The 8,666-nt window shown below is 40.2% G+C and overlaps 1 protein-coding gene across 3 annotated transcripts in view; it reads right to left on the bottom strand.

Moving 5' to 3' along the window:
* The window catches only part of LOC100195900 (protein kinase C delta type), a 41,059-nt gene extending 32,745 nt beyond the window's left edge, over positions 1-8,314 (bottom strand). For 2 of the 3 annotated variants that reach the window (XM_045705478.1, XM_045705477.1), the window contains exon 1: positions 8,070-8,314. The gene's annotated coding sequence lies outside the window, so the exon portion shown is untranslated. The remainder of the gene's footprint in view (positions 1-8,069) is intronic. The other variant, XM_014166565.2, reaches the window with a different exon arrangement.
* Positions 8,315-8,666: the final 352 nt, after the last annotated feature.

Consider the following 8,666-nt stretch of genomic DNA (forward strand, 5'->3'; position numbering starts at 1 on the left):
CAAAGTTCTACTTAGACCTAGATGGCCAGAGTGACTGGAACCTGAGATGTGAGAGCGAGGAGAGATGGGGGGGGGGACGTCTCCAACCAGAGGACAAGGAGGGTCTATTGAGCAGGGCCCAGCCCTAGCAATTACAGTTAAGCAAACAGCCTCCATGCAATAATGAACCTGAACCTACGTCAGCCTGGATTATATAATATCTACTGCGTGTCAAGTCAAAGAAGAATGTTTTCAACTAAAGTTATTGCTCATTGTGAGAACTGAAATTGCCATTTTGACTTTGGAAAAAAAGGGTGTCAGTGTAATTTACTACTCTGTCTGTTAATACGTAATCTCTGTGTTAATATGGTTAAACTATATGGCAGCTGCTTGTGCAAGATAACCCTACGTCCTTACACACAGCTAGAGCAATAGAGCAAGCATAAATTAAGTAGGGAGGGGATAGTCTCATTTTGCCATACTTCCAAAATCACATTGTTGTTTGGAGAATTCTGTATTGCAAAAACGGTTTGAATGGTCCACTGGCTCCCAATCCATTTTGATTAGCTGTTACATTTCAAGAACCCTCCCTCTTCTGCTTGAACACTCTCATAAAGAAAAGAGAGACATTTTGGTGAGTTTACCTACAGGCTATGGTAAAAGTGTAGTGTATCAAGTGTGGCCAACAGTCTGTGATTTATTGAAAGTGGATAAATCGATGGTAATAGCAGTTTCACAATAATCAAGGATCAGGTTTGTATTCTGAAGGAACAGCCAGCACATACACAGGTCAAAGTGAGAAGGAGGGCAAGAAAATTGCCAAGGGTGAATACACGATTGTCTTCTGGACTCCGGAAACTTTCATTGGCTCAGAGAAATGGTGAGGCCAACTTCAAACGTCATTGTTCCACGAGCATCTCATTGGATTGGCTGTCGATTAGGTCCACACTATGGTTCAATGGTGATTTGTGTGTAACAAAAATGGGGGGAGGGGGGGGGGGAGGTAAGGCTATGTGGTGAGAGGGAGTGGTGAGTGGATATGGTTGCAGCTATGTGTATGTACCTATGATTTGATATGCCCTGGTATTATTTCACTTGTAAAATGAGTGTCTGATGTGTGCTATCTGCTAATTCTTTGATAAGTTGTGTTTGTGCATTTTAGTATATATACTAACGTTCAAAAGTTTAGGGTCCCTTAGAAATGTCCTTATTTTTTAAAGAAAAAAATTGTGTTTTTGTCCATTAAAATAACATCAAATTGATCAGAAATACAGTGCAGACATTGTTAATGTTGTAAATGACTATTGTAGCTGGAAACGGCTGATTTGTAATAGAATATCTACATAGACGTACCGAGGCCCATTATCAGCAACTATCACTCCTGTGTTCCAGTGGCACGTTGTGTTAGCTAATCCAAGTTTATCATTTTAAAAGGCTAATTGATCATTAGAAAACCACTTTGCAAATATGTTAGCACAGCTGAAAACTGTTGTCCTTATTAAAGAAGCAATAAAACTGGCCTTTTAGACTAGTAGAGTATCTGGAGCGTCAGGTGTTCATGGGAGTGTCTCTGTTTATTGCACATCAGCCAATGAGGGTAACCGTGACAAAATTGTCAACAACTTTCTGAGCGCAATTCCCTTACTTTTCTGAATTGAGGAAAAAATGTAAGTTTCAGACATCAAATTGTAAGTAAAAATAATTACCAAAATAAACACTAAAAAAAGGAACACAGAATATGTTCTATTCAAATAATTACACAAAATACACAACAAAGAATGTAACGTTATAAAAGTAAATACACATGTTTTGTGAGTCTACATTGTCATTGGTTTCAGTATTACATCTTCTTTCCTCTTTCTTACATTACTTCTCTGTGGAATTGAAGATAATTTCCATTCTATGGTCTCAGCACTATAGCTGAAATCAACAGTCAACGTTTGTGCGTCTGTCTGCATGCCAAACGAGCAGACAGTTTCTTCTTCTCACAGTGAAAGTTCAGTTTGTGGTTGCTGATCCACCACACTAGTTCCTCGTAGTTCAATTTGTGCAACAGATTTATTTGAAAGTTCTGGAAGCATGGGTAGCACCTTCCAGGTGTCAAAGCAAACACCTTCTGATCAAGAAGCACCCATACTATATGGTTGATGTCTCAGATCTACTTGAGATTGAGTGCTTTTCAGACTCTGGCTTCAGCTAACAGTCTTCATCCCCATCCAACTTGACAGACCTTGAGAGGATCTGCAGAGAGGAATGTGAGAAACTCCCCAAATACAGATTTGCCAAACTTAGCGTCATACCCAAAAAACTTGAGGCTGTAATCGCTGCCAAAGGTGCATCAACAAAGTACTGAGTAGAGGGTCTGAATACTTATGTACATTTTATATTTGTTTTGAATTTTTTATACATTTGCTAAAATTTGCAAAAAAACTGTTTTTGCTGTCATTATGGGATATTGTGTGTAGATTGATGAGGGAAACAAACAATTTAATCCATTTTAGAATAAGGCTGTAATGTAACAAAACGTGGAAAATGTAAAGGGTTCTGAATACTTTCCCGAATGCACTGTATATACTTTTATATGAGTAGAAGCTTGGGACAGGAGCCACATTCTGCTTTTGAAAACCCATCACTCAGCATGACAGGTCCCGTTATCTCGCAATAAAGAAGATTTACTTTGCAAAAGGTTATGTTTGCTCCTGTTACAGTCGTACGGTCACCACAAACAAGGTATAGGCTACATCAACATATTTTGATTGGGTCTTAATCTGCGATTTCACAGCTATACTCACGCACAATTGCACCTACGACACTAATCTATTGAGCTCCTCTGCCCAAACGAGGCATTTGATTGGTTTGATGTGTTGCGAGGCGCCATCGATTTTTCAGCTGATTTTGTGCATTGGACTTCCCCAGGCTTCTCGTTTAGGGAGGGGTTTACAATGATTAGTGAATATTTAAAAGACACTTTTGTGATCAACTTGGAATATGACCATTCCCTAAAGCGTTCCACTTTCACCTAAGCTTTGACAAACAAAATGAATGCAAACCACCATGACATGCTCTCTTTAACGGTGACTACTGCTGTGGCAAGAAAGTAGTAACATGATTTGATTTGACTAGATTTGATAGACTCAAAAGCCCAAAATGCTAGCAACACTATCTGTATCTGTCTTACAACACACTCTGTAATATAATATGTAAACCCATTTCCACAGTTTTGCATATCACTTTAACACCCCTTATAACTTTGAGTACGAGGAAGTTTGTATTCTACAGTAGAGACTATACTGACTAAATGAAAACCTTCCTTTCCCGTCCATCAGATGATAATGCGTCACTCTACCTACGCCACACACACTGACAGAGGTCATGACAGCAGACACAGCCTAGAGCGCACATAGGCAGACACCAACACACACAGGTCAATGAGACATTCCAACCAGACAGACAGAGAAAGTCAGAGGGAGTAAGGTGGAATAACGAGTTCAAGGTCAAAGCAGCGTGTCTGTGGTCACGGTGTTGCATTTATTTCAGAGTGCTTTCGCGTTCACTTTCCCGACTCTCAAATCAATACAAACACTTACACAATGTCTTTGTAATACATAAATGGTTACACTAAATTGTTGCCATTATAATTTTTGAGCGACGGCCTTAAGCTTTTTGCCTGTGGCTATGGGTTCAAATGGTTATTTTTCGTTTTTTAAACAACTAATTGACCGACGTCGGTTCAATTATTTGATTTCCATTTTGTTGTTTTTTCCCCCCTCTGAACTCGATGCTCAGTTTCTGTATAGATTAATCAGATCAAGCCCGAACTGTGCTATGTAGTAGGGAGTTGTAGTTTCCAATAAGCCAATATTCTACATAGTTTAGCACTGGAAATGTGGTAATTAACTACAATGACCATAATCCATTGCACTTGTCCGGTCTGTGTTGAGCAGACACGGAGACCTCGTTAACCGATAGAAGAGAGAACGCAGGAGAGGGATAGAAAGCAGTTACTTTGCGAGGTATCTCTACCGGAAAATACATTATCTAAGTGATTGATAAAAGTATGCCTTATTTACTTGAAAGAACTACTAAAATAGTGATTTTGTCAGACAGCATAGGTAGCAGCTCTATAGAAATGAGATGATTAATAATGAAAGTCATCAAATAAAAGAAATATTTTATTAAAGTAAATGAATGGGAATAAATGGTTAATAAAATAAGGAGTAATGGGAAGTCACTACCATCATGGGACTTGTATTATTTGTTCTATTCTGTGTTGTTACAGCATTCCACTAACAAATTTAATTAAAAAAATAAAAACCTAGTTCCTGCTGCATGCCTTAAACCTGCTCATTTAACTCAGTATAACAGGAATGCTGCTCATCAGTGTGTGTGTGTGTGTGTGTGTGATTTGTCGTGTAGGCGCCTCTCTCTGCATTAAGGTATCCATTTCTGCTTTGCTCACAGTCGACACGGTCTTGATTACCACAAGCCGCAGACAGCACCGTGCAATGGCCAGACAACAGAGAGCACAGTGGGGACTGAGGTAGACCGACAAACAATACACCACAGGGTAAGATGGAGAGAAGCATGGTGCTGAGAGAGATGCTAAATGATGTAAGAAGACAACATTGGGTGCTACTAGACTGCTGTCATCCAAGGTGGGTGACAGAGAGAACGTGTTTCGAGAGTGTCACTATAAGTAGCAGAATGTGTAAAAAAAAGAAGCTAGCTCATCACCTCTCTAACTGCTGGGATAAATAATGGAGTATGGGAGCGTGTTGTAGATTCAGCCCAATTACCCGTGTTTCTCTTCCACTCACTCTCGCTGTGTGTGATGTGCTGAGAGCCATGCCTGGGAGCAGTTATGGTCAAAATGAATAAATAATACATAATTGCCATGTAGCCTAAACCACAACAGAGCAGACAACAAAAGGTCTGTGTTTGTGTGTTTTATAATCCTGTTTGCCACCCTGTCTGTCCTACAATGCCCACAAGCTGCGCATGACTCATTATAACAAGGTGGACAAGACCAGACACAAACTAAATCAGAGTGGGGGGGGGAGAGATCATCATTAAAGGATTACGTCCTTTTCCACACAGAAGATCATACAAAATGATTGCCTGATGATCTTCTGAACTTCCCAATAACTTTCTGACGCATTTCAGTCACTTCATACCATACTTCCTTCAGACTGAAATGGTCAAAAGTACTGGGCCAACGGATTAGTAATAGACTGTCATGGTCCCAATTAAAACAAGTCAACATTGCCCGTTGATTGTATCACTTTTTTACATGGTGGGGTCATTATTATTATTTTGATATAAAAATGGACTCAACGGCAAAAAAAAACTTTAGGAACCTCTGCTCTACCACCATCTGTCTCCTTCCAGAGACTAGGGACACAAAGACTGTTGCGCTTCAAAAATATGACTCGCCCTCTTAAAAGAGTTTGCCTTATTGGCTATGCTAGTGTGGAGTGTTACTAGTAGCCTTTAGCCTCAGCTTAATAATTTGAGAGAGAGAATCAAAGCAGAGTTAAATAAGCCTACTTATAAATCACAAGTACAAGCACACACGTTGTGCTCTAGCAGATGCATAGAGGGTAGCTGGCCATATTTGTTGTGCTTCCTTGTTGACTAGTGCTGCGTTGGCAGCTCTTCACTGAGCAGCTGTCACAACGGTCTCCTCAAACCCAGATACAAAGCAGAGTAGCCAATAGACAAACCTCTCCTGTCTCCTACTGCATCCAATGCAGGTGTATAGGATTACCTTTACTGTCCTATTGTGGCCCGTCGAAGAGATCATGAAAAACTGTATGACAAAATATGTAGCCTGGGTGACACACCGTTTCTGCTTTAGTCGACTTGTCGTCTTGCCAAACAAGTCATTGGCAAGGCAATGAAGTAGTATGGTCAAGTACACAAACGGTCAGGTTAGGTGTCAACTAAGGCTAACAGATCCCAGATAAGACAGCAAAGGAGGAACTTCTTTCCTGTAATCTCTAAATGGGGGGAGGGTGGAGGGTCACACACCCCAACATTCTTCTCTGGGTCTTGAGGATTCTGGATACCACGCTGTCTCGCAAAAACAAGGATGTGATTAGATAGCTACAACGAGCTGTGGCTCAAAGCAGTCAGACTTTCACGCTTGCCATACAAAGTTGAAATATCTTGCCAACACATTTGGAATTGAATAACATTGTGTGTAAAGAGTTTGTCAGAGCTGTAACGATTTGACACTACGGCAAGGACAAATGCATACCAGTAGCAGTCGTCGCTCCTGCTGGAGAGTCTACACACTCTGGGTGATGCAAAACAACACCATCTCACTGCCTTCTTCTCTGGCGAGCTCTCATTGGCTATTACTAATCACCGTTTTCAAATCTTGTCATTACATCTCTCACTAAAAGAGCATAGCAGTTATGAGGAAGCGTTTATCAAATATTTCCATCAACATTTCTACGGTCAAATTTTGTCTTGGCTACTTCAAAGCAAGGTAAGACATGACTCATAATATAAAGTAAAACATCCAGGTTTCAAACAATTAAGTAACAGGGAAAATATAGGGATGCTAATGATAGGCCTTACAGTCTTTTGATAGACCATAGATGGAAAGGCTTTCCCAGAAACCTTCTCAATTAAATGTTAACTAGCTACAAAGAAGCCTATGCCTACCTGGTAGAATGATTTCATGATTACTTGCATCAATCCTGTGGCCCTCTGTTTTACACCGCTAACCAAACAGTGCTAGGTGGCTGCCACTTGAATTAAAGGGTAACTACACTCAAATCATAATTTCGTAGATTTTTCCCAGACCTCAAAAGTGGACTTTTGCCAGAACTTAAAATATCCAATGTTGTTGTCAATAAAAAAAAATATATATATATATTTTTTTTTAATCTGAAACTTGTGAATTTCTGACTCAGGTGACGGCCTCATTTATCAATTTCAATGGTATGCCTAGTATTCATCTACCTGCACAATACATCTTAAGTTGGCCCAATATGGGATTTATCCTTTCAGGTCATTCAGAAAACATGTCACTGTTTCTCAAATCATTTTTCACACAGGGCACCTTTCCTTCGCCTGGCAGGCTGTTTGGGAAACATTTTAGTATCTTCATTTCTCCAGACACCACTACACCACTGAGCACAATGAATTCAACCTTACCAAAATAATTAGTTTACCATCTTTCTGCACATTTCCTCTCAGTAGGCAGCACAGACAAATGTTGAAAAACAACTGGGCCAGTGCCTACAAATCTTTAATTTATAGATCATATACTGTATAAACTTACTGTACTATGTGGTGATTGGCACCAAGGACAGCAAATTACACAATTTGCGGTTATGGATTTGAGGTGCAGCATTCCTAGATCACAAGTGGCACTAGCAAACAGGAGTGTCCCAAATCTGTGGCAGCCATGGTAATATATAATTACAATATTGTGGTATGGGGTGGAGAAAAATGAAAGTGAAACATCACACACATCAAGGACTGGCGGTGGCTGAAATGAGCAAGATCCCTCCGCACAAATAACAATCCATTCTAAATACCATGACAGCATCAAGACCCATGGAAAGAAATACACTAGACAAGGGTAAGTTGCTTGATGTTTCTTTTTGCTCAACTTCATTCTCACAAAAACTGAGTGTGAGTAATGCGTATAAAATTACTAACCAAAATACATTTGACAGACAGTTAATCTACCAAGAGCAAGCGAGAAAAGTTTGTGTAAGGATTCCTACAGAACATAGGTTACCTACATCAACAGAGATGGAGGGTTCTCGCATCGGTTTTCGTGCTTTGAAGCGCGCGTAGGTTACCGAACACTTTACCGCAGTGATTATTTTGTAGCCAACTTGCTCATTTTCAACAATCAGCAGATGTGGTAGTGTCAAAGTCTCACTCAAACTTTAAAATACACTAAAGTTAGTTTAAAAATATATATATAATGCACTTGTGTGAATATATCGAAAGTAAGTCCTCCCCTGGTGCTGTCAATGTGCAGTTATACTGTCTTAATTCTGTCAACTACTGAAGATTTCCTCCAATGATGTTGCAATGATTTCAATGTTAAGGAGTCGACTTACCTTCGTGTTCAAAGTGTTCCTGATCACGTTTGCTTTCTCTTGTGCTCGGCACCTAGACTGGCAGGTATCTTACACTGGAAATCTAGATCGTGTTTGAGAAAACATTCGACCGTTCGCTCACTCGCAGGCTTGTCATTGGTGACGTCGGGCAGGTGCATTCCCAACAGAGTGTAAGAGAGAGAGAGGGGTTTCGTTTGAGTGGTGAGGCGAAAGCAACCGACTGTAGACGAAAGTCGAGGAGTGAAGTCGGGGGAGGTGCATCTGCGACAGCCAAAAGTCTAACATTAATGTGGTTTTCCAACAGCAAGACGCAGTGCAACATGGCAGTGTTGTCGTTGTTTATAGAAGCTGTTCTTTATATTGTTAAAATAAACATGTCTCCAACCTCCATATCACACACTCACAAACTTTGAAAGTTTCTTCAAGTGCACTCGCAAAAACCATCAAGTGCTATGATGAAACTGGCTCTCATGAGGACCACCACAGGAATGGAAGACCCAGTTACCTCTGCTGCAGATGATAAGTTCATTAGAGATACCAGCCTCAGAAATTGCAGCCCAAATAAATGCTTCACAGAGTTAAAGTAACAGACACATC

The sequence above is a fragment of the Salmo salar genome, chromosome ssa22, assembly GCF_905237065.1.
Source record: "Salmo salar chromosome ssa22, Ssal_v3.1, whole genome shotgun sequence".
In the NCBI taxonomy this organism is placed as follows: Eukaryota; Metazoa; Chordata; class Actinopteri; order Salmoniformes; family Salmonidae; genus Salmo; species Salmo salar.